This window comes from Papio anubis, chromosome 2 (assembly GCF_008728515.1).
Source record: "Papio anubis isolate 15944 chromosome 2, Panubis1.0, whole genome shotgun sequence".
NCBI classification, from domain to species: domain Eukaryota; kingdom Metazoa; phylum Chordata; class Mammalia; order Primates; family Cercopithecidae; genus Papio; species Papio anubis.
This window is the reverse complement of record NC_044977.1, coordinates 55,357,962-55,382,757: the sequence shown is the minus strand read 5'-3', so window position 1 is coordinate 55,382,757 and position 24,796 is coordinate 55,357,962. Positions and strand designations below refer to the sequence as shown.

General features: G+C 38.3%; 1 protein-coding gene across 19 annotated transcripts in view; it reads left to right on the top strand.

Annotated features, from left to right (window-relative positions):
• SETD5 (SET domain containing 5) overlaps positions 1-24,796 on the top strand; it is an 82,228-nt gene that overhangs the window by 525 nt on the left and 56,907 nt on the right. The gene's annotated exons all lie outside the window — the stretch shown is intronic.

The following is a 24,796-nucleotide window of genomic DNA, read 5'->3' as shown; positions in this document are numbered from 1 at the left end:
ACCCCATTTTCCCAGGGAGAGAGGCCCCGTCTAACCTAGGCGACCCAACTCCCCTTTTCATGTCTTTCCTGGGTCAGGACGCTTCCCCTCCCCCCACGCCTCTTCACCCCCTTTCCTGGGAACTGCCTACTCTACGTTTACCTTTCTCTTGAGGAGAGGCCTCTCGCTGCCCTCCGCTCGAAATACACAGGCATACTTTTTTTCTCTCCCCGATCCCCCACTCCCTACCCCCGTTCTCGCGGCCTTGTGACAGACAACTCTGATCGCTCTGGGGGCCGCGATCTCCCCTCCGTAATCTTCCTGGACGCCTTCCCTCTCGTTTGCTGGCTTCCCACCTCAGATGGCTGCTTCCCAAAGGCATTACCTTCGCCACCCCCACCACACGTTCTCTGGCTCCCCGTGGCGTGTGCCCCAGCGTGTCTGAGATAGCCTCATTGAATGTGTAGGGTTCGATCCTGGAGTTGAGCCAGATTGTGTCGTTTTACTTGCCTTGGGCGTGGAGAGCGATCTTGTGAAAATATCTTCAAAGGCAGAAAATTTTACCCTTTATGAATTCTCTTTTCCTCTGCTTGTAAGTCGGGAATGTAAAGAGGAGGGTAGGAAAGAGCCCTGGTTCAAGTAGGTAAATCGCGTGAGAGGGAAAGTTTAACTGTTGGGAAAGCCCCTTCTATGCTAATTGATTCTATAGAGCCCTTGCATGTCTCACTTATTGGGCGTCAGTGGTCTTTCTCTCGGATACGGATGCTGCAGCCAGCTCTGCTGGTCTGGTTCAGGGGTGCGTGTATGACCTGCATTTTCTGCTTTCTCATGTTACTTGTGCAATGTATTCACCAGTAACTCATTTCTTTCCCAGACCTCTGGGTTCCACTGGGCTTTGTCTATATTTAAGTTCATTTCTCCAATTTCCTTCGTGCACATAGGTACTGAACGAATCCCCAAGTTCTCTGCTAATTCCCTTCATTACTTGACTAAACAAGTTGTTTTTAGATGACATATTTGTGACCAAGGTCATATTTACATTTCTTTGTTGGGCAGATGTTACATAGCTATACTTGTGATTGGGGAGGATCCAGCTGAGTGGAGTGTGCTGAGCTTTTCAGGAGAGTGTGTACTCCCTATTTTAAATTATTTTTTGGTTGTTAATTTTTTTATTATTGTTTTTAGGTCACAGAAAGTTGTAAGTGGTAATTTTAGATGTGTGGGATCTGAGCTAGGACTAAAGCAGAGAATACTCACATAAGCAGAGGTTTCTGGACTCCATGGAGGACATAGGGCATTTTTTTTTTCTATTGGATTTCTTCCAGTTTTCTCAGGATCATTAGTTCTCTTCTGTAGCCAAAAATTCTGGCCTGTTATGGGATTAGAGTCTTTAAGGTTTACTCAGACTGTCATTATGTGTAGAAAAATGAATTATGCCCTTTGGTAGGACATGACACAAGGCTGTGTTTCTAGCTGCAAATTTAAATTAGACTGTAGAGTGCTTGGGAAATTGGCTTGCAAAAGACGAAAGCTTAATCTTCACTTCTAAACTGCTGGCTTAATTAAAATGGATATTTAGAATTTGGTAAATGTTGATTTTTCTAATAAAAGGCCTTGGTTTAAAAGGGTGACCTTAGGATTGTTTCTTTCTAAAAGCATAATTCCAGCCCTTCTGGCATGGAGCACTGGTTCAAAAAAAAAAAGTGTGTGTAAGGAGTGGGGGTGGGGTAAAGAGAAGGTTGTTCCTTTGGGTTGGATCACAGGGGTGAGTATACAAGGCAGCAGCAGCTGCTGGCTCTGGAGCTCTGGTTGCTACGTGAGAAGCTTGAGTAGTGCTGGCTGCTGTCTCCAGGGAAGGACAGCAGTGCAGCGTCCATTAATGCTGCTGGCTGCAGGGAGCAGCACTTAGGCGATGGCTGCTTCAGGACTAAGAAGAAACCATGCTTTTCTGGGAATTTTCACTGCTGAGCTGGTTTGCTTTTTATTGGTGGGGAGATGGGAATTAGCAATTCATAACCTCCTACCCATTTATGGGTATTGGCATCTGGAAAGTGGATCATAAAGGCTTTCTTTTTTTGTTTGATTTGGTTTTTGTTTTTTGGCAGATATTTGTTTTTTATCTAGATATTTGTGCTTGGATAGGACTAAAAGTTCCATTAGAGTTTTAATTTTTGAATCAGTTAAAAAACCCAAGTAATAATTTTAAGGATCTTTCTGATAACCACAATGGGAAGAAAATAACAGGAATTTTTTTCCTGCAACTGACATATCATGTTTTCCTCCATCTCTTTAATCATAGAATCAATTCTTATTATTTTGTTATGTGTCTCCTTTCTATTAAACCGTATTTACCTTATAGATGATTTGCTAAACATTTTACTAAGCTTGGACTCTTAAACTCTAAAAAAAGGTGCCATTTTGGAGTGGTTTCTAAATAAATATTTCTTCTTAATTTGTGTATTAGTAATAAACTTCTCCGGATTAGATATTTTCTTTGGAGTTTGACTTATAAGATTGATTCATTATATACTTGTTGGATATAGCCTTCTGACATCACAAATATATGTCTTTGGCCGTAATCCATCTGAAATGTAGGACACACCAGAAGAAATATGGAGAAATCGAATAAGTCTAGTTCAGGATACTGAGAAGATGGCCTCTGAGCCCCTTAGGTGATCTCCCCTCCCCCACAACTCTTGAACATTAGGATGATCTCTGATTAAGCAAAACAATCTGAGCGTGGAAAAGCTTGAAGGAGAACCACCACCACCAATTATATGCGATACTGGACATATGCATGTGTGCTGTTTTTCTCCCCCAAGACTAATGTATCCTATACTTTTTTCTCCTCAGAATTTTGATTTGTTCATTTTTGTGTAAATGTACTTAAATCTCATAAACATCTATAATTTGTAGTATGACTCTGGCATTTGTGGCAGAGAACCAAAAAGAATGGAAATGAGTTTTGTCATTCACAAATGTGGCTCACGTTGTTTTCCCAGTAATAAAAGCAGACCAGTGAAACAGAACCTTTAATGGATACTGTTTTAGGAGGTTCCAATTCTTATTACTATCACATAGATAAGATGCAATAGCAGATAAATATGATTTCATGTATACTGGCTGTTTGACATACTTAGGGTTTAAGATAAAAATGTCTGCAGTTTTTTACTATGTGGCTTAAGTTGCCATATAAAATAATTGCTTTTTCACTCGAATTTCCTGTTGTTTGGAACCTTTTGTGCTCTTGATATAATCATTTTGTAGAGGATCATACCGGGCCTTTTCATAGAAGGATTTACTTAAGTAATACCCTTGAAAACTTTTTTATATCTTTTGATACTGTTTTCTGTCCAGGTACTGACTTTCTGAAATTATTCTGGCTTTTCTGGGGAGAATGACTATTTCATTTTTACCTTTGAATGGGGAAATAATAAAGTGCAAAGTACAAATTTGCAGATCATTACTTTTGCTTTATCCTTTCCATATTGAAATAACTTATGAAAAATTAGGCCGTAGTTAACAGCAGTCAATGACTATTGAATACATTTTATCAGAGGGAAACTGGATCATGAATAAAATGACATTTTAAAAATAATTTTTGGCTGAACTCTGGTGATTCATCAGTTTAATTTGAAGTTAGGTCTAGCAGTGAATTTTATTTATAAAAATTGTATTTCAAGTGTTGAAAACTGGAACTTCTAGATAGTATGTTTTGTTTGAGGCATAAAACTTTGTGCAAAATGTGTAATGTATATTTGGTAATATAATTGGTAGTCATTTGTAATTAAAAATGTTTTTTCAAAGGTACTCTTTAGAAAATAAGTGTAATGTACCTATGATGGGCAGGGATTGGTACCATTCCTTACTGCCAAAAATTCCAAAATATGTGGTAGAGTGATTGATTTCTCTTGTGGTTGGGATTCTGAGAAGTTCGTGAAAGATGGAGAGAATACAGTTTCCTTCACTTACCTGTATACATTTTGTTAAGTCTTAGGAAAACTGTTTTATTGTATCTTTAATTATGAAGTGCATAAGATACCCAGTGACTCTGAGGGGAGGTGCTCTTAGAAAGCATTACGTTGGAGAATTCCCTTACCCTAGGACAAAATGCGTTCAGAGTCTTTAACACTTAGTGAAGGGAACTATAGGATATAATAAACAAACAATGAAGGTAAGCTCAGTCTGCTTTCTATGTACCCTACTGAGCAAGGAATTTGTAATCCCATCGTGCCTCGCTCGGTTATTCCATCATATTGATTTTGTTTGCTGAATACCTGAGGGAATAGCTTACTTAATGTAAGGTCACATTAAGTATGTTTGATATTAAGACAGGGAAAGGAATTTTCTGCTTCTTGGAATAATATCTTAGTATTTTTAAAACACTAAGTTTTTATATCAGGCCATTTTTGCCTGATGCTCATGTCTGTTGCTTTGGTTGGGCTGCTGCTTTCTCTTCTGTGCTCTTCTGGATTCCTTGTGGTATAATGATTCCCAGAGCTTTCATGGCAATTTGAAGTAATAAGAAGCATTGCCTTAGCCATGTTAGTTATGTGTACACTTTTGGCCTATGTTATGAATCACAAAAAGCGGTAGCTATAGGAATGTATACATAATAGATTTCTGTCTGGGGAATCAAGTTTTTGATTTGTGCTACCTAATGGAGGGAAAAATGCTGAATTTCTTGCTGCTCTGTTTGAGAAATAGATGGAAGCATGGGAGGAGCCAGAGACCTCTGCAGCAGGATTTGGTCTAAGTAGAAAAGGAAGATTTTTGTTTCAAATTGCCAGCTGCTTATGTCAGACTGACTCCCTTATTATGCCTCCAGTAGGCCTGTCAATATGGCCAAACAGCTAGATAAGTGCGGGGCAGGACAAAGGGCTCTTTGCACAGCAGGGAGGCAATGTTGGTGGGGGAGGGGCAGGAGGTAGGAAAGGCAGGAGGAGGAGGTTCTTTTCCCTGGGAGATTATTCAGTTTGGCATACAATTAAAGAAATCATTTTTAGTTCCCACTCAAGCATTGAATTTTTGCCAGCCACATACTGTTAACCCCAAATTTGATACGTTTCAGAATATCTTGTATGGATCCCTTCTCACCAAGGAAAAATTTTAAAAAATAGATCTCCATATAGATTAAAATAAAATAAATCCCACCCTCTGCACCCTCCTAAGTACCAGTCACCTCCCTAGTAGACCCGATCTAGAGCTGAATTCTCATTAAGAAATAGAAAAGAATAAATCTTTTTTATCTATCTGAATAAAAACACATTGTAATACAATGTGTTTGTTTGGGTTGGGATTGAACCTGGACATGTAGAATAATTTGTTTCCCTTTATGAAATAGTTGCATGTCGTTGTGTACAATTTTATTTCATTAAGATGGAGAGCACCTTACAGCTTTCATGTGTTGGGTTGCTATCATGTAAAATGCTAACTGAAGAAAGGCTACTTTTTATTTCAGCCTCTTCCTTAGTTCTTGGAGAACCGATATTCCCTGGAGATTACTCCTCCCCCTCCCCCCCAACCTTTTGGTTTAGGCAACCTCTTTTGATACATTTATGCCCAGCTCCCGTGCAAGTGGGATGGTTGCATCCAGTTTTTTAGACTTAATATGAATCATAGAGTTGGAAAAGATTTGTCGGTTATCTGGTCCTTTAAAACAAAATCGTAATGAAATATTTTGAAATTTGGGTCCCTGTTGAAGTTTTCATTAAAATGTTAAAGGATCGGTGTTCTGAACAACATTTTTAGTTACTTTTAAAATAAATGTTTTGTGCCAGTTCTTTTTTTAAAAATAAAGAATTTCATTTATAGGCAAATTAGCTGGCAATTATTTGCATTGTGATAGAATTTCTCTTTTATGAAGAAATATATGACAGCGTTTTTCAAAATGCTTAATGTATTTTAAGAGACTTTAATTTTTAGAAATATTTGGTTTGAACAGTTTTCCAAGAGCACATCTGTTGCTTGGGTTGAGGTACCACCTATACTGCAATGTTACTAAACTGGCCTTAAAGTTTTCCCTTCTGTCTATACTGCACGCAACAATAAAGGGAACTGGAATGCTAATTTTCATTTATGGATTAGCAAAAGACATGTTTTAACCAGTTAATAACCAAAAAACTGCTTTTAATACACATAATATTAAGCAAGCCTGACCAAGTTTTGTGTTACTTCTCTCTGTTAAAGAAAACTGGATGTGTTACTACTTAACATTATATTGTTATGTGTAATGGTCTTGGCAGTAATTATATAGTATTTTGACCTAAAAAAGAAATTTTGAGTAATTAATTATTATTACAGTTAGAAGTTTCTCATCAGTAAGATAGCAACAGCATTAACACAAAATCTAGTGAGCTATATTTTATATTACTACAGAAATTGAGGGTAGTCATTTCTTCCCTTTATAATTTATTTACATGGATTATTTCCATAAATTTGTGGGACTAAAATAGAAGCCATCTAGTCAAGCCCCAGTCTCCATACCAGACAGTTTTCTCTGCATGTGCTATGACCCACATTGCCAGTATTAAACATCCTTTACACCCTCCCTCTTCCCAGATAATTAGAAATCTCTTCAGTGTAGCTTCATTGCTCCTATTACCTGGATCTTGCTAGAGGACCTAAGAAGTTCCTGGCAAAAGTGAAAGAGTAAGGGACCACGTTTTGATTCCAAAGGTTTGGTAACTGTTAGGGCTCCCCAAACAGCTAATCTCATTTTCACTAAGACTTAGCCAGCAGAGGGCTAGAATGGAGGTGAAACACAAGCACTGTACCTCATCTTGCCTGTGCAGCTGCTCCACCTTATTTCCTGCTATTATTATCTCACAACGCCTCTTCCCAGCAAAAAGAAACTAGGACAAAGGGGGAAAATTGGATGGGCTAATGTGATTTTTATTATGCTTAGGTTGTGGGCTTGTTTATATGTACTTAAATACAAAGCTAATTTGCCACATTCTTAAAAGTCTCTAGTGATAGAGATTTTATAACTTCTGTATCTTCTTTCTTTCTTGATAAACGATTTCAGATTCTCAGCCTTATGGAAAGAAAGGTTTTAAGCATACTTAATTTTCGTTGGCCATTCACACAGTCATTATTACCACCAGATGCCACTGTATTATTAGCTTGAAGAAAGGTGGACTGTCTTCTGTAGATAATATCTGCAGTTTGTATTGAAAAATACTGATTTGTGTAAATCTGATTTATGACTAAAATAAGGCTAAAAAATTAGACCTCTATGTATGTTTACCCTATTACCTTAGTGGGGGGTGAAATTAATTAGCTCTTTGAATATAAATTTTTCATGTTTCAGAGTTCTTTTTTCAAGCTGCATAATTTATGTTCTTCAAGCCATTTTTATCCCATACCACCCCCACAAAGGGGGAAATTTTATTTTTTATTTTTATTGTCTTTCAATGGTGAAATTTTCCCCTCCCCACTCCTGAAATGTGAAGACTCAAATAAAACTCAGTAATCTAGTAAGGTATATGCATTGCTGAATATAGTAAGACGATTGTTTCATCATTCTTAGATACTATGATCTGGTTTGAATCTGGTTTCCAGTATCATGTTAGCATATTTAATACTGTTGACATGTTAATTTTAATACATGCCCAGGTGGATCTCCTTGCTTTCATTTGTGCCTCTTGTTTGTCATTTTGTATGAGAGGGGTTTTTGTTGTTGGATTTTCTCCCCCATCTTTGTGTCCTGTTAACGTTCTTTGGCTTATGTTTCAAAAATTCTGTTTCCTACCACCAACCTCTGTACATGCCACAACACATACAATTTGTACTTTCACAGCTTCTGTGAAGGAGGATGATCTGCAGTTAATAATCAACTGTTTGGGTATTCTTGGTATCCAAGGAAGGTTTTACTTAGAAGGAAGAACCTGAAAGGACCTGTTGGCAGACTACTTCTGCATTTATTTTACATTTTTCCTTACTAATGTTGGCTGTTGAGAGTTGACTTGTTTTATAAGAGAAACCAGATTGACAGAGAAGAGCCCCAATCAGATAGAGTTATTTTTAAAAGAAATGTGTTTATTATGTTAACATTTGGGGTAGAATCTAAAAGGCATATTTTTAAAAAAACTTTTAGTTCTAAAGACAAAAGAGTTTAACCTAAAACAGAACGAAGAGAAGGGCCTTTGAAGCAATATGATGGATTACATGCTGAATGTAGCATTAGAATGTCGTATGAAAGCATAAATTTTTATTTTCTCAGTTTCTGTGATACAAACTACTACGCCCATGGAAGTATGCCTTTATGCCCACATTCTGAAATATATTCGGTAAAATGCCTTAAAAAAGAATAGATCTGAGGAAAATGTAAGAGCAAGTCTAAAATTTTGAAGTCCTTTTTAAAATGTTATTTTTTCCTAGACAAATTTAGTGTTATTTGTGGCAAATAGATCTTTAATGTCGTAACTTAGTAATAGAACAAAATAAGGGTGGGTTTACATGTCCATGCACATTTTAGGATGGAGCTAAATATTATAGGGTCTACATACCAAATTGTTACACATTTTAATATTTGGGCTACTTTTATTGAAAAAGTTTACCCAATATTTAAAAACCTTTAAAAACAAAGTGGCATAAAATATTCACATATAAATCAGGTAGCCACCTTATTGGTGGCATATTATGTAAGTGTACTAAAGCCAGATATTTACTGTTAATCCAAAAATGTGAAAATTATGCTAACATCATATATAGATCTCAGAAGTTCCTGTAGCCAGCCAGCCAGGTCTGGCGGCTCACATTTGTAATCCCAGCGCTTTGTGAGGCCAAGGCAGGCAGATCATCTTAGGTCAGGTGTTTGAGACCAGCCTGACTAACATGGTGAAACGCCATCTCTACTAAAAATACAAAAATTAGCTGGGCCTGGTGGTGCGAGCTTGTAATCCCAGCTACTTGGGAGGTTTAGGCATAAGAATTGCTTGACCCTAGGAGGCGGAGGCTGCATTGGGGCAAGATTGCACCACTGCATTCCAGCCTGGGAGACAGAGCAAGACTGTGTCTCAAATAAATAAAAAATAAAGAAGTTACTGTAGCCATACCACTCTTACTAGGCCATGTGTGGAGTCCCAGGGGAAGACATGTATTTTTAGAGAAGGAAGGCTCTAGGTAGGTGTAACCTTCCTCTTACAGTTTATCATGAACAGTAGTATGAAAAGGAATGGCTGGAAGTTTGCAGTAGTACACTGAGCAGCAAGAGAAATAAATGTATCCCACTTCATGAAATGACCATGCCAGCCAAGGGAGATGAAAAAAATTTTTTTTATAGCACACCTCATTTTTTTAAAAACATTTCAATACTAGGAATATGTTTCTATGGCAGATAGTTACCCCAAAGGATTATGTCAAATATCTCTTGTGAAAATTAATTTTAAAATTAATCTTTTGGCTGGGTGTGGTGGCTCATGCCTGTAATCCCAGCACTTTGGGAAGCCAGGGCGGGCAGATCACCTGAGGTCCAGAGTTCGAGACCAGCCTGACCAACAAGGAAAAACCCCATCTCTACTAAAAATAGAAAATTAGCCAGGTATGGTGGCGCATGCCTGTAATCCCAGCTGCTCGGGAGGCTGAGGCAGGAGAATCTCTTGAACCCAGGTGGCAGAGATTGCAGTGAGCTGAGATTGCACCATAAACTCCAGCCTGGGCAAAAAGAGCGAAACTGTGTCTCAAAATAAATAAATAAATCTTTTATAGATAGTGACCATATGTTTTACTTTCTTAGGGATAGTCCTGGTTTATACCTGCTGTCCTAGCATAATTAGTAATAGCACCCCTTTCACTCTCAAAAATGTCTCCATTTGGACCATAATTTATATACTCGCCATAATTACAGAGGATTGTGAGACTTGTAGTCGCTACTTAGCAACCTAGCTTTTCTTGATAGAGCTCTTCTGATTCTGGAGTCTCCTGTGCTGCAGTTTATCTGTTGACCTCTCTGAACCCCCATTTCCAAATAAGCAGTTTTTAGAATGTCTTTTTTATTTTCCCATTAGTTGGTAGTAAGGGAAGGGGTAGGTATGGGTTTGATTAATTTTTTAATTTTTTATTATTAAAAAATCCAAATACTACAAAATAGAAAAATAGACTCCCTTTGGAGTTTATTAAACTGTTAGTTTAAAAGTTTCCATTTGACCAGGATAAGATCCATACATTGCAATTGATTGATAAGTTTGAGTCTTTATAGATTCTCTCTGTTTTTTCCGTGTAGGATTCTTGTTGAAGAAATTGATTATTTTATAGAGTTCCTACTCTGGATTTTGAAGGTTGGATAATCATTTAACACATTCCTGTATTAAACAACCTCCCCCCACCTGTATTTCATGTAAATTAGTGATTAGATAGATTGCAAGCATATTTTATAATAGTACTGTGTATTGCCATTAAGAGTTACATAATGTCTGCTTGTCTATGTAATGTTAAGCAGCTGCTGTTATTCATTGCCTAGATCAAACTCTGTGGTCTTAAAAATTGAAGACCCGGAAGAGCTTTTGTTTGTGTGAATTATGTCAAGATTTACCATATTAGAAACTAAAACTGAGAAAAATTTTAAGTTATTTATTGTTAAAATAACAATAATAAAGCCTGCTAATACAATTAATGTGATTTTTTATAAAAATAACTACATTTCTAATTTTTTAAGTGTCGTTTGACATTTTTGCAAATCTCTTTAATATCTGACTTAATAGAAGACAGCTGCTTTCTCGTAACTCCTTCTGCATTTAATTTCTTGTGATAAGTTGTTTTGGTTGAAGACTGAAGAAAATCTGGCCTCGTACAGATGATTGATTGGAAAATGGAAGACCTCATATAACCCTCTGACAGAATCTAGAGGACTTCAGGCATTCTCAAACCACTTTTTGAGAATCACCGGCCTATATTCATTATTTACTTCATAATAGATATTTTATTACTTCTTCATTTATTGTCTGGAATAGTCACCCTCATTTTTATTTGGCTATACTAAGATAGTTTATATACAGAAGGTAAGATAAGCACTTGGGTTTTTTACCCTCTTATTTATCAATTTTCAGAATAATGGGTTGGTAACTTAGCAACATCTAAACACATAAATGAAGTATTATTATTGCATACTCATGGTTTTAAATATGTTTGATATGTTACAGTCTCTGGCAGTTGCTATTTTTGACATTCAGGTTGTCCTACCTTTGTTGGCTACTAAATTCTTTTGATTCATTCTTAATGCTTTCCTTACTTGTTTCCTTGCTTCCTACTATTACTAGATGTTCTAGGATAATTTTGTACATTTTTTGCCCCAAACCTGGAATCAGCCATTTCGGCAAAAACCTCTTAGTTCTTTTCATGAGAAATGGTACTTAGAAACCACAGTATGGATGGTAGGAGTGTTCACTGCTCTTGGATTGGGCCTTGTTTCTAGATTTTTCAATGGACAAAGTTTAAAAGTGTTTTATTTCTTTTTAAAAATATGAGTTGTTGGTATTGGCAAAGCTCCATTTCAAACTCAGTACTACATGATGTTTATGTAAACCTAATCTTTCTCCCTTTCCCCATGCCCAAAATCTGTTTTCACTAACACCAATATAATTTCTCTTTATTTTGTGCCACAAAACACACACTACAGTTTTAGAGTGACAGAACAATATGATTACTGCAAAGTGGTTTTTTGTTTTGTTTTCTCATGTCTTTTTGCCCTTAGGGTATATCCGTTTAGAGATAGTGGTAGTCATGCCTTACTTGATGAGGATATTTTCTGAGAAATGTGTTGTCAGGTGATTTCGTCCTTGTGTGGACATCTAGAATGTACTAACATAAACCTAGATGGTACACCTAAGCTACATGGTATAGCTTATTGCTCTTAGACTACAAATCTGTACAGCATGTGACCACTGGATACTATACGCAGTTGTAACACGGTGGCAAGCATTTGTGTATCTAAACATGGAAAAGATAAAGCAAAAATACGGTATAAAAGATAAAAAATGGTACACCTGTGTAGGGCAGCTCCATTACAGTCTTATGGGATCATTATCATATGTGGTCCATCCTTGACTGAAATGTCGTTGTGTGGCACATGACTGTATACAGTCAGATTACAGTATTTTGAAATCCCACTTAGAATAGTTGTCTATAGTTATGCCACCAGTTTGATACATAGTGAGGTTAATTTGTTACATTTTACTTTCAGATTTTTCAGGGATTAAGTTTTGTTTTATAATTATGTAAAATAGTTAAATGGTTAGTAAGTGAAATTTACAAAGCTGGGTATAATCAGAAAAATTGAGCTTCTATCCTAGCGCCTTCCAACTGGTTCTCTCTCTGTCCCTATATGTTAGACTCAACAGAGTCATCATAAATTTTCAGAGTGATATTTCGTCGATAGTTCCCCTTTTAGCACAAGAAGCATTTGAGTTAGTTCATTTACTAAAACTATCTCCTTCTAGATTTTTCAGTAACTAGTATTTTCACACTGTAGAAGAGGAATGTGGAAATTTCTGTTCTTTTTTTTTTTTTTTTTTTTTTTTTTGAACCAGAATTTCTTGGCTTAATGTAAACAGTTTGAGATAAGAGACTTTCTTTCTCTAGTAAAAATTCTCTTTTTGTTTTTTGAGATGGAGTCTCGCTGTGTGTCCCAGCCTGGAGTGCAGTGGCATGATCTCAGCTCACTGCAACCTGGGTGTCCCGGGTTGAAGCAATTCTCCTGTCACAGCCTCCTGAGTAGCTGGGATTACAGGTGCCTGCCACCATGCCCAGCTAATTTTTGTATTTTTAGTAGAGACAGCGTTTCTGCTTGTTGGTCAGGCTGGTCTCAAACTCCTGACCTCAGGTGATCCACCCACCTCAGCCTCCCAAACTGCTGGGATTACAGGCGTGAGCCACTGTGCCTGGCCAAAATTCTCTCTCTTGAAGTTCCAGACCATATTTGTGTCTGGGAATTTCAGGTACACTTGGGACACTGGTGTTACTTGAAGTAGAGAGCTCATCAGTTAACATTTCTTGAATGGTTTGCCCTTAGACCTGAAATGTGTGTTATTTAGAAAAGATGTCATATATTTTTTAACTTTGTCATTTAAAATCCAAGTTATTTGATTTTATGTGTTTTAAATAAAATATTAAAACTTTAAAAGTCTTGCACCTGTTAAATATTAAATCTATTTTATCCTTCCTAATTACAGTATCTTAAAGTTAATCATATTTCAGCAATACGTCACTTTTCTAATAACTAATATAGTCTTTAAAAATACTAAATCAAGATATGCCAAAGGTGAAGAAACAGTGATTAAGAATGAGTATTCTAGCTGTGGTTTTTTCTTGCTTTGGCTTTGGCCAAGATGAGTTTAATTCGTTGGCCTAATAGGAATAATACTTTTCTCCTAAACATGTGAGCTTTATGTGAGCTAATGCATGAAAACTAGTTAAAGAAACAGTGGCTGGTGCAACATAAGCATCCAGTAAATGCTGCCTTTGTTTTGGAAGTGGTTATTGTTACAAGTATTTGATCAGTTCTCTAAAGTCTGTCTGAACTTTACTTAGAATTAGTAGTGTTCATATGCTGTAAATAACACCTGATTTTCAATACTTCATTGGTTATATGAAAAGAACCAACTGTTAACAAAGGAATAATTGGTATCTAGTTAAAATTTGAGGCCTCTGACTTCACAAGTATACCAGTGCTTACTATATAAATATAACCACATTTAAAAATGTAATAAAGTTTTAAGGAAACAAGTCTCCTTTTCAGAATCCAGAGTCCTTTACAAACACTGGATCCTGAAATTGTATTATTTGATGTGGCTTTAGGGTATTTGTATGCTGACCAGAGTCACAGGTGGTTTTTTTGTTTAACTCTAGAATTTTGAGATACATTTGCCTCAAAGTAAGATACATAACACCAGATTGTTCATTAGTTCAGGTTTTTGTTGTTGTTGTTGTTTGTGTTTTTTGTTTTTTAATACTTTGGGGTTGGAGTGAGGTTATAGAGTGCTATAAGGAATTCAGATTAGAAGATAGTATTTTAGGAAAGGTCAAAATGGTACACTAAAGTTATCTTTCCTCTTCCCCCACCACCAAAAAAAAATAAGCATCAAACTACAATGCACGTTTTTGGGGTTTTATTTTTATTTTTATTTTTTTAGAGATAGGGTCCTACTCTGTCGCCCAGGCTAGAGTGCAATGGCACAATCATAGTTCATTCTAACCTTAAACCACTGGGCTCAAGCAGTCCTCCCACCTCAGCCTCCAATGTAGCTAGGACTACAGGTATGTGCTACCACACTCAGCTAATTTTTTTAAAAAATAGCTCATACAGGTGGGGGTCTCACTATGTTGCCCAGGCTGGTCTTGATTGAACTCCTGGCCTCAAGTGGTCTCACGCCTCAGCCTCCCAAAGCTCTGGGATTACAGGCATAAGCCATCATGCCCAGCCCACATTTTTTTTTTTTTTTTGAGAGGGAGTCTCGCTCTGTTGCCCAGGCTGGGATGCAGTGGCCGGATCTCAGCTCACTGCAAGCTCCGCCTCCCGGGTTTACGCCATTCTCCTGCCTCAGCCTCCCGAGTAGCTGGGACTACAGGCGCCCGCCACCTCGCCCGGCTAGTTATTTTTTGTATTTTTTAGTTGAGATGGGGTTTCACCTTGTTAGCCAGGATGGTCTCGATCTCCTGACCTCGTGATCCGCCCGTCTCGGCCTCCCAAAGTGCTGGGATTACAGGCTTGAGCCACCGCGCCCGGCCCACATTTTTTTTTTTAAACAAGTCTTTATCTTTTGGAGATACATGCCAGAATATTTGTGTATGAAATGAAATGTTGTCTGGGGTTTGCTTTAGATAGAGAGGAGATAATAGATGAAACAGACAACTTATTAGTTGGTCATTGTTGATACTGGATAATGAATAAATGGACTTCTTTATACCATTTTACTTTCATACTTTATTTGAAACAGGATCTTGTTATGTTGCCCAGCTGGACTTGAACTCCTGGCCTCAAGAGATTCTCATGCCTCAGCTTCCCAAAGCTTTGGGATTACAGACATGAACCACCATGCCCAGCCCATAATAGAAAGTTTTAAATTTTAAAATAAAAGTATTCATAGACTTGACTATATGGGTCCTGGTAATGCAGACTAGTGAACATAATCAGATGTTTCAGTCTTTCCCTGTTGGTACTGCTTGCCCTCTGAGCCCATTTCCTCTCCTGATCATCACCTGCTATTTCCAATCAACAGAAAAATAGAGTAGCCTACGTAGATATATAATGAGTTTATACTAAGAGGGAAATTTTAATATTATAAAGAAGTCTATACAGATTCTGGAGAGCAATCCTGAACAGAAGATTGAGGAAGCAAATAGATTAATTAATGTAATAGTGTATTCAGTATGCAATAGGTAACATTTTATGATATGGTTGAATTTCTGGAAAGGTATCTTATAAATATCAGACCTTATTTAAGGAGCCTTCCACTGATATAATCTGCCTTTCTCTCTCCCCCTGACTTTATTGCTGCCCATCTGTAGTTTTGATCTTTTTTCTCTAGGATTCTTTGCCTAGAATTGCATGGGCCTTCTGGATCTGGAACACAGATAAAGGAAGAGGATGAATGTTTTTCAGATGTTATCCCTTGCTGGAGTGATTGTAAATTCTAGCTTCTTTGGGGGGGGGCGGGTGTGTGTGTGTGTGTGTGTGTGTGTATTTTTTTAAGTTAATTGGGTGTGTGTGTGTGTGTGTGTGTGTGTATTTTTTTAAGTTAATTAGCCTCTTCCAAACATAATACCTTGCCTTTCAATCAGTTTGGGACTTCCTTTATCCCTGACTGGCTGCAGTTCAGGAAAGAGTATACAGCGGAGACCTAGGAGTTTCATTTTTTTTATTTGTTTGTTTTTTGAGACAGAGTCTGGCTCTGTCTCCCAGGCTGGAGTGCAGTGGCGTGATCTCTTCTCACTGCAACCTCCTCCTCCTGCATTCAGGCGATTCTCCTGCCTCAGCCTCTCTAGTAGCTAGGACTACAGGCGCCCGTCACCACACCCAGCTAATTTTTGTATTTTTAGTAGAGATGGGGTTTCACCATTTTGTCCAGGATGATTTCAAACTCGACCTCGTCATCTGCCCGCCGTGGCCTCCCAAAGTGCTGGAATTACAGGCGTGAGCCACCGCGCCTGGCCGAGACCTGGAAGTTTTATGTCAGATTTTATCTCTGTAGTTTTCTAAGGAATTAGTGTGTGTGCTCAAATAATAGCTACGTATTAAGTTTGAAATTTTCTAGAAAAACAATCACAAAGTGGTTATGCCTAGGATGTTTTTGAATATTGGTACAAGAACAAATGGGTTGCTACTAGATTTCCTTTTTACTTTCATATTCAGATGTAGGAAGAGTTGGAATTCAAAATGTGAAAAGCCGTCTTGAATCTCAGTAGATTCTTAAGAAATTCTTAATTCATTGAAGAGCTGTTGGTCGTGTGTGTTTTTTGGCAGGGGCGGGTGTGTGCATGTTGTTTTTAAGAATTCAGGGATGTGTATGAGACTATCATTGCTTCTACAAGGCTGCTTAATGACAGTTTGCTGCTTGACACAACAGGTGAAAGGGGTGCCCTTTCTAGAGCAGGGATCTTGGTTTCCCTTTTTCCCCCTAGTAGTATCATTCCATGTATTTACCAGGATATGCATTGTTTAGTCCTGTCTTGGCTAAATAGATAATGGTCCTTAAGGACATAAAATAGAAAGATATTGTGCAGAAGAATTACTAATTCTCCGTAGTATATTTTTTTACTGTATTTTCCTCATCAACAGATGGAATATTTTTAAACTTAGAAGAAAAAACAAGCATTTTTCTCCAAAAGATTGAGAACCACTGCTTTTAAGTTATTAATGGTGGTCTACAATGGATTTGTTAAAAATTTGGGGCATGGATTTTTTTTTTAATGTTTTTATTATTGGTTACTGAGTATTGGAAAAGGAAATACAGTATTCAAAAACAATAATGTTCAGGATTTAGAAGTATTTTACTGAGGAAAAATAAGTTTATAAATAGACGTTTTAATGAAAAGGAAAATAGCAAATTTATGGAAATCCGAGATAGTCTGTGTTTTGCTTCACTCTGTTTAGTGCTAGAATTCTGGGCTTTGTTTGGGGTCAAACTGATATGACAGGAAAACTAACAGATTATTAAAAGAGACAGTAACATAAATGGGAAAGTTTGAATATGGTATATGGTTGTAATTATATTTTGCATAAGAATTAAAGCAGTTTATACCAATTGTATTCCTAACTAAAAAGTACTATTTTATCAGTTTCCTGGGACTAATTTATTATAAGTTAATTGATGACATGAGCATTTTGGCCCAAATACAGTTGAAATGTTTATTGAAACTGGATCAAAGATGAGCATATGTGTCAAGGCTTTAGAAACATTTTTCATATTAAGATTTCCAGAGAAAGTTTTTGTAATCTATAAGTTAAATATTTTTAATGCTTTAGATGACGGGAACTGTTGAAGGTCCTGGATCTCATAACAAGCCACTAGCTAGCTGATCCAAAGACATTGGCCTCATGGGCTTCTAGGAAGACAAATGTGCTCACCATTTCAAAGATTTTATTTTGCTCAGTAACCTACTAGACGTATATTAGTATTTGTTTGAGTTGGTCATTGTCTTCCATTGCTGTTACTTTTTTTTTTTTTTTTTTTTAATTTTAGAGACAGGATCTTGTCACCCAGACTGGAGTGCAGTGGCACAGTCATAGCTCACTGCAGTCTCAACTCTTAGTTAGGCTCAAGGGATCGGGATCCTCCCACCTCAGCCTCCTAAATAAGTAGGACTACAGGTATGCACCACCACTCCTGGCTGTCTTATTGTGTTGCCCAGGGTGGCCTCAAACTCCTGGCCTCAAGTGATTCTCCTAAGTCAGCCTCCCAAAGCACTGGGATACAGGTGTGAGACACCCTGCCTAACCCCATTGCTGTTAAAGTTTTTGTTTGTTTGTTTTTTAGACAGGCTCTGGTTCTGTTGCCTAGGCTGGAGTGCAGCAGTGCAGTCTCAACTCATTGCAAGCTCCATCTCCCAAGCTCAAGCCATCCTCCCACTTCAGCCTCCTGAGTAGCTGGGACTGCAGGTGTGCACCACCACACCTGGCTACTTTCTTTGTAATTTTTTTGTTGTTCAAATAGGAATCTTCTACATGCACCCAAAATATTTTTGGTTTGTGACACTTAGTGTTATTATTGAGTCGTTTTTCCATTGGAAGGTGTGCCTCAGAGTGGGTGAGTCTTTTTGCCCTAAGTCTGTCAGCACTCTAAGACTCCAAGTATTCTAAGAGGTTGCTCACTAAAAATAAGAACAGCTAGTCATCTACCTCAAATGTGAGCCATCACTTTTGTGATATAATCAGTCCTTATCTTTAGTACACAGATTTATGGAATATCACACTCACTGTCTGCCTGCTTTGGGGTGTTTCTCCTGTGTCATTCATTTTTGGATATTGGCATATAGCAAATACAGGAATGCTATGTCACAACTGTGGGTTATGTCTATACTAGCAGTTAGCTCTGCTCTAAGGAGAAGTTTGCATTCCCAAGAATGCAAGAAATTTATCAACAAACTTGTATCATAAAAATAATTTACAGTGATTTTTTTCTTAAAATGTTTCAATGATTAAGACTTTTTTTAATAACCGTAAGTGTATAATTGTAAAACCTAAGCATTACTCAGCAAATCTAGCAATTGTTGAATTGCATAAGCTTTTTATTCTTTGGAACTTTTGCTAAAGAATGATGACCTTTGATTTCCTGTCACCATGACCTATCATTATGATAAACATGCCCCTCTTATGTGTCCTTATACTCATTATAAGGATAAACAAGGGATAGCTCCACCCACCAGATGTCGTAGACACAACTGGTATTTTTGGAATTTTGCTGTAAACTAATCCTGGGAGGAAGAGAGGTTATAGATAAATTAAGATTGGCCGTGAATTGATTGTTGATTAAAGCTGGATAGGGACCATGGGATTTTCTCTGGTTTTATATTTATTTTAAGTTTTTCACCTTAAAGTTTTGTGTTTTTTTTTAAAGATAAAAAAAGCATAAATAGTGTAAACAAAGTTTTGAAGAAGAAGAAAACAGGTTAGTAGCTAATTAACAAAAAAGTTCTTGTTCCATTCAGGCAAAGGAGTTTGGACTAGCCCAATAAGCATTAAGGAAACCATTATTTGTAGATTTCAAATAATGGAATGATAGTAACCAAAGTTATGTTCTAGAAGGGGTAACATCATGGAAGAACGTAGAGTAGATTGGAGGGTTCACACCCCAGAGGCAGTGAGACCGGTTCACTGCTATTACATAATGCTACCTTGAAATCATAGGGAGGCGACTGATGTGGATTTCTGAAAGTCTGCAAAAATTTCAAAGGAGAATAGCTCTTCACTCAGACTCTCAGTCAGTTGCTAGTGCCAGCACAACAAAAAAAGAAAAAGGGGTTTTTCCTTTATTTGGCCAGGGCGTGGATTTGGACCATGTGGGTGTCAAAATGGAGTATACCAAGTGATTTTGTTCCTACAGTGAAAATGAAGTCTGTATTTTGTCTCCTGTCTTTTAGTAAATCAGTATAGATAAGTCTTTTTTTTTTTTTTTGTGATGGAGTCTCCCTGTGTCGCCCAGGCTGGAGTGCAGTGGCGCGATCTCGGCTCACTGCAAGCTCCGCCTCCTGGGTTCATGCCATTCTCCCGCCTCAGCCTCCGAGTAGCTGGGACTACAGGCGCCCGCCACCTCGCCCAGCTATTTTTTTGTATTTTTTTTAGTAGAGACGGGGTTTCACCATGTTAGCCAGGATGGTCTCGATCTCCTGACCTCGTGATCCACCCGCCTCGGCCTCCCAAAGTGCTGGGATTACAGGCTTGAGCCACCGCGCCCGGCCAATTTTTTGTATTTTTAGTAGAGATAGGGTTTCACTGTGTTAGCCAGGATGGTCTGGATCTCCTGACCCTCTGATCTGCCCGCCTCGGCCTCCCAAAGTGCTGGGATTACAGGCGTGAGCCACCGTGCCCGGCCAAGTCTTTCTTTTTTTTTAATTATTTTCTTTAGTTTTTCCCACATGTTCTAAGATAAGTCTCTTATAATGTCTAGGTTTCTTTACAAAGGTGATTAAAAATGAAGCATCATATTTTATACTTCTGAGGCAGAACTGCTAGAACAGAGTTTTGATTATCTGTTTGAAACGAAGCACTCAAATCTTCTAGCTTACTTGCATTTGCAGTCAGACATCTACAGATGCCAGCTAGATTACAGATGGCTAGCATAAGTTTTTTCATTACGGAAAGAAATTTAGAGCTTAGTGCAGTCTATTAAAAGAATTAAAGATTATGTCAAAGGACAACTATAAGAAAATACTTTGGTTCTGAAATACTGCTTCAGCTAGGGTTTATTTTGAAGCTCCCAGCCCAAATTTGTAGAAATGCAACCAAGATCTAATATTTAGTGTGTAAGAATTTTACAGGACATCCAATCAGTAGTAGTCTTAAAAGAGAATCTCATAGGCTGAAGCAGGCAGATCACCTGAGCTCAGGAGTTCGAGACCACCCTGGCCAGCATGGTGAAACCCCGTGTCTACTAAAAATACAATAATTAGCTGGGTGTGGTAGTGGACACCTGTAATCCCAGCTACTCAGGAGGCTGAGACAGGAGAATTCCTTGAACCCGGGAGGCGGAGGTTGCAGTGAGCCAAGATCACGCCATCGCACACCAACCTGAGCAACAAGAGCGAAACTCCGTCTCAAAAAAAAAAAAAAAAAGTGAATCACATACATAAACACTGGGAATTTGCAGATAACTTTCATTTTAGGGTTTCTGGAGTTCTGTGGCATAATCTTGGCTCACTGCAACCTCCACCTCCCGGCTTCAAGCGGTTCTCCTGCCTCAGCCTCCCAAGTAGCTGGGATTACAGGTGACCACCACCACGCCTGGCTGATTTTTGTGTTTTTAATAGAGACGGGATTTCACCATGTAGACCAGGCTGGTCTCAAACTCCTGACCTCGAATGAGCCATCCGCCTCAGCCCCCCAAAGTGCTGGGACTACAGGCGTGAGCAACCGTGCCCAGCCCTAGGGTTTTCTTTTAGAATGTAGAGAATCGTCTATGGAAAAGACTGTATGAGGAAAGTGAGAATTGAAGTTATTTTAAGACTGGGCATGGTACTCACGCCTGTAATCCCAGCACTTTGGGAGACCCAGGCAGGAGGACCGCTTAGAGCCCAGAAGTTTGAGACCATCGCTGGCAACATAGTGAGACCCCAGTCACTACAAAAAAATTTAAAAATTAGCCGGGAGTGGTGGTATGCACCTGTAGTCCCAACTACTCAGGAGGTTGACCTGGGAGGATCCCTTGAGCCTGAGAGGTTGAGGCTGCAGTGAGCCATGGTCATACCATTTCATTCCAGCTGGGCGTTAGAGTAAGACACCGTCTCAAAAAAAAAAAAAAAAAAAAAAAGAAAGAAAAATTCTTTTAAGGAAATTATTTAAGGAAATTTAGCCTTCTACCATGTTTATCAAGAACCTAAATGTTTGTGGAAATGTAAAATGGTTTTAACTTTATGGAGGGTGGTTTGTCGTCACTAATAAATGTGCCCATGCCATTCTGGCAGTTTCATTTCTAGGAATTTGTCCCAAGGAAATATTTGTGCATGTGTATAAAGAAAGGTATAAGTACATGATCGTTCAACACAACATTGCATATGTTATGGAAAAGCAGCAACAATCATAAACATCCACCTGCAGAGGACTGGTTTAAATTATAGTAGATGCATAGACTAGAATACTTGCTTAAGAGGAATTAGTGGTTTTGTACATACTCATAGAAACATATCTAAAACTTAGCTGCTGAATTTTAAAAAGCAGTTTACAGAGCAGTAGGGTTATCACTTACATGAGAATTTAACTTCTACTTTTTATGCTTTTGTAATATTTGCATATTTTTCCAGGCATTATTTGTATTGATACAGTCATTCGTGGGGGAGGGGAACCCTATTGTGCATATTAGAACTATTAAACTGTAAGTTGTTGTTGATACTGATTTTTCTGAGACAGAGTCTCGCTCTGTCACCAAGGCTGGAGGGCAGTGGCGTGATCTCAGCTCACTGCAGTCTCCGCCTCCCAGTGTCAAGCAATTCTGGTGCCTCAGCCTCATAAGTAGTTGGGATTACAGGTGTGCACCACCATGCCTGGCTAGTGTTTTTTTCTTTTTTCCGTAGTAACCGTTTTGTCATGTTGGCCAGACTGGTCTCGAACTCCTGGCCTCAAGTAATCCACCTGCCTTGGCCTCCCAAAGTGCTGGGATTACAGGCATGAGCCGCTGGGCTGGGCCAAGCTTTAAGTTCTTTTCCTGCTGTATACTTAGCTACAGATGATCACAGAACATGTGTAGTCAGGTTTTTTTCTGTACTTTGAGGATTCTTGCTGCCCATTGGCCTTCATTTTTCATAGTATTTTCCTTGAGACCAGTCAATGATAAGCTTTGTCTAAGCTAATTTAAAAGGGATTTATAAAAGAATTTATTTCTTTTTTTTTTTTTTTTTTTTTGAGACGGAGTCTCGCTCTGTGCCCAGGCTGAAATGCAGTGGCCGGATCTCAGCTCACTGCAAGCTCCGCCTCCCGGGTTCACGCCATTCTCCTGCCTCAGCCTCCCGAGTAGCTGGGACTACAGGCGCCCGCCACCTCGCCTGCCTAGTTTTTTGTATTTTTTAGTAGAGAAGGGGTTTCACCATGTTAGCCAGGATAGTCTCGATCTCCTGACCTCGTGATCCACCCGTCTCGGCCTCCCAAAGTGCTGGGATTACAGGCTTGAGCCACCACGCCCAACCCCAATAATTTATTTCTGTAAGAGACTCCTTCACTGGTAAACTATGGAATGGGTTAGGGATTTCTTCCATTCAGGCAAGGGTGGTGTTTTCCTTCAGAGTTTGACTCATTAATTGTTAAAGACACACTTTCTGGATTTGTTTGTTTGTTTTTTGAGACAGAGTTTTGTTGTTATTGCCCAGGCTGGAGTGCAATGGTGTGATCTCGGCTCACTGCAACCTCCTCCGCCTCCTGGGTTTAAGCGATTTTCCTGCCTCAGCCTCCCTAGTAGCTGGGATTAGAGGCATGCGCCACCACACCCAGCTTGTTTTGTATTTTTAGTAGAGACAGGATTTCACCATGTTGATCAGGCTGGTTTCAAACTCCTGACCTCAGGTGATCCCCCCGCCTCGGCCTCCCAAAGTGCTGGGATTGCAGGCATGAGCCACCGCGCCCAGCCCACTTACAGGATTTTTTCCCCCTTCATGGTGGGAATACTTGGCACATAGGCAAACCTAAACAGTTTGCAAGTTGCCTACCCTTTTCTACATTGGATAAAATAAACCTCTTAAAATAGCACTTAACATAGTTTATATTTATATATATATGTATATTAATAGTAGTTACTTCATGTTTGTTGAATGAATGAATGAAAAAGTAGCAAATCTACATAATGTAAATCCCAAGACAGGAATTTTGTCTAGACCTAATTGTCTAACATAGCACCAATTGGTACTTAATAAAAACAAGGCTGGGCATGGCAGTATGTGTCTGTGGTCCCAGCTACTTGGGAGGCTAAGGTGAAAGGATCGCTTGAGCCCAGGAGGTTGAGGCTGCAGTGAGCTGTGATTGCACCAGAGCACTCCAACCTGGGTGACAGACCCTGTCTCAAAAATAAAAATAAAAAACAATTAGTTATAACTCAGATGTTGCTATCTAAGGTAAGTAGTAATTACTATAATAAACAGAAGCTATACATTAAAATCTTAATTTTCTTTCCTCTGAACTCTACTACTGTAGGTGTGTAGTAGACTTCATACAAGCTAATCTTTTTGTAGCTCTGTTTCTTCATTTCTGTTTCTTCATCGGTTGGAGAAATTTTGCCTAAATTAATGAAAGTAAAAATACAGATATTAATGGCTCATAAGTGTGCACAACCCACCTCATCTATAGTAAGTAAAAGTGGCTCCCGTTTTGGGGTTTGAAAATGAAGAAGATCTGAATTCACAGAGGAGGCACGTGTAGAGATACGAGAAGTTCTTTTCCTACTCTAGTTTGGTACGTTGGTCTCACACATGTTCTGAGCCTAAGAACACAGTAGGACAGAACCTTCAGAAAGTATTGAGAGTATAACTCTTTAAAGAGGTTTAGTCAGTCTAAATTATTTGAGGGCATCATTTTTATTTGGTACTTAGAAGTCTAAAATCTTCCTGATTCTTGTTAAGGTTACAAAGAGTCTGTGTATTGTTGGTTAGTTTAACAGTAAATACCTTTTTATCATTGTTAAATGGGTTGTAAATAAAATATTTCTTTTTCTTCAGTGTTAATTTGCAATCATAATATTTAGATAATAATAGTAATTATATCATTTTTGGTATGTAATCTTATCCTACTGCCACTCCCTTCTTCTGCTGCACATACTACTAAGTATGACTTGGTCTCTATAATACTCTTTTATGGAGAAGGAAATTCTTAATATAGACTAAAGTAGGATTTTTTTAAGTTGTCTTTTAATGGCCTTTTATTCTAGTAAACTTAGATTTCTTATAGACATCAGTTTATTATGCCAAGCTCAGTAGCTCCTAGAGTGAGTGTAAATTTAGGCAAAGGAATAAACTGGTATTGTAGAAGAGATGGAGGGAAAAGGAAATTTTTATTTTTGCTTTAAATTACTAAATCATGGTGTGTCCTGTCTCCAGTGCTTATCCCAATCAGTGTTTCTCTCTTTTCTTTTTTCCCTTCAGTCCTCAACCCCTAAATTCTTTGCTTGCATTAATTTGCTTCAGATTA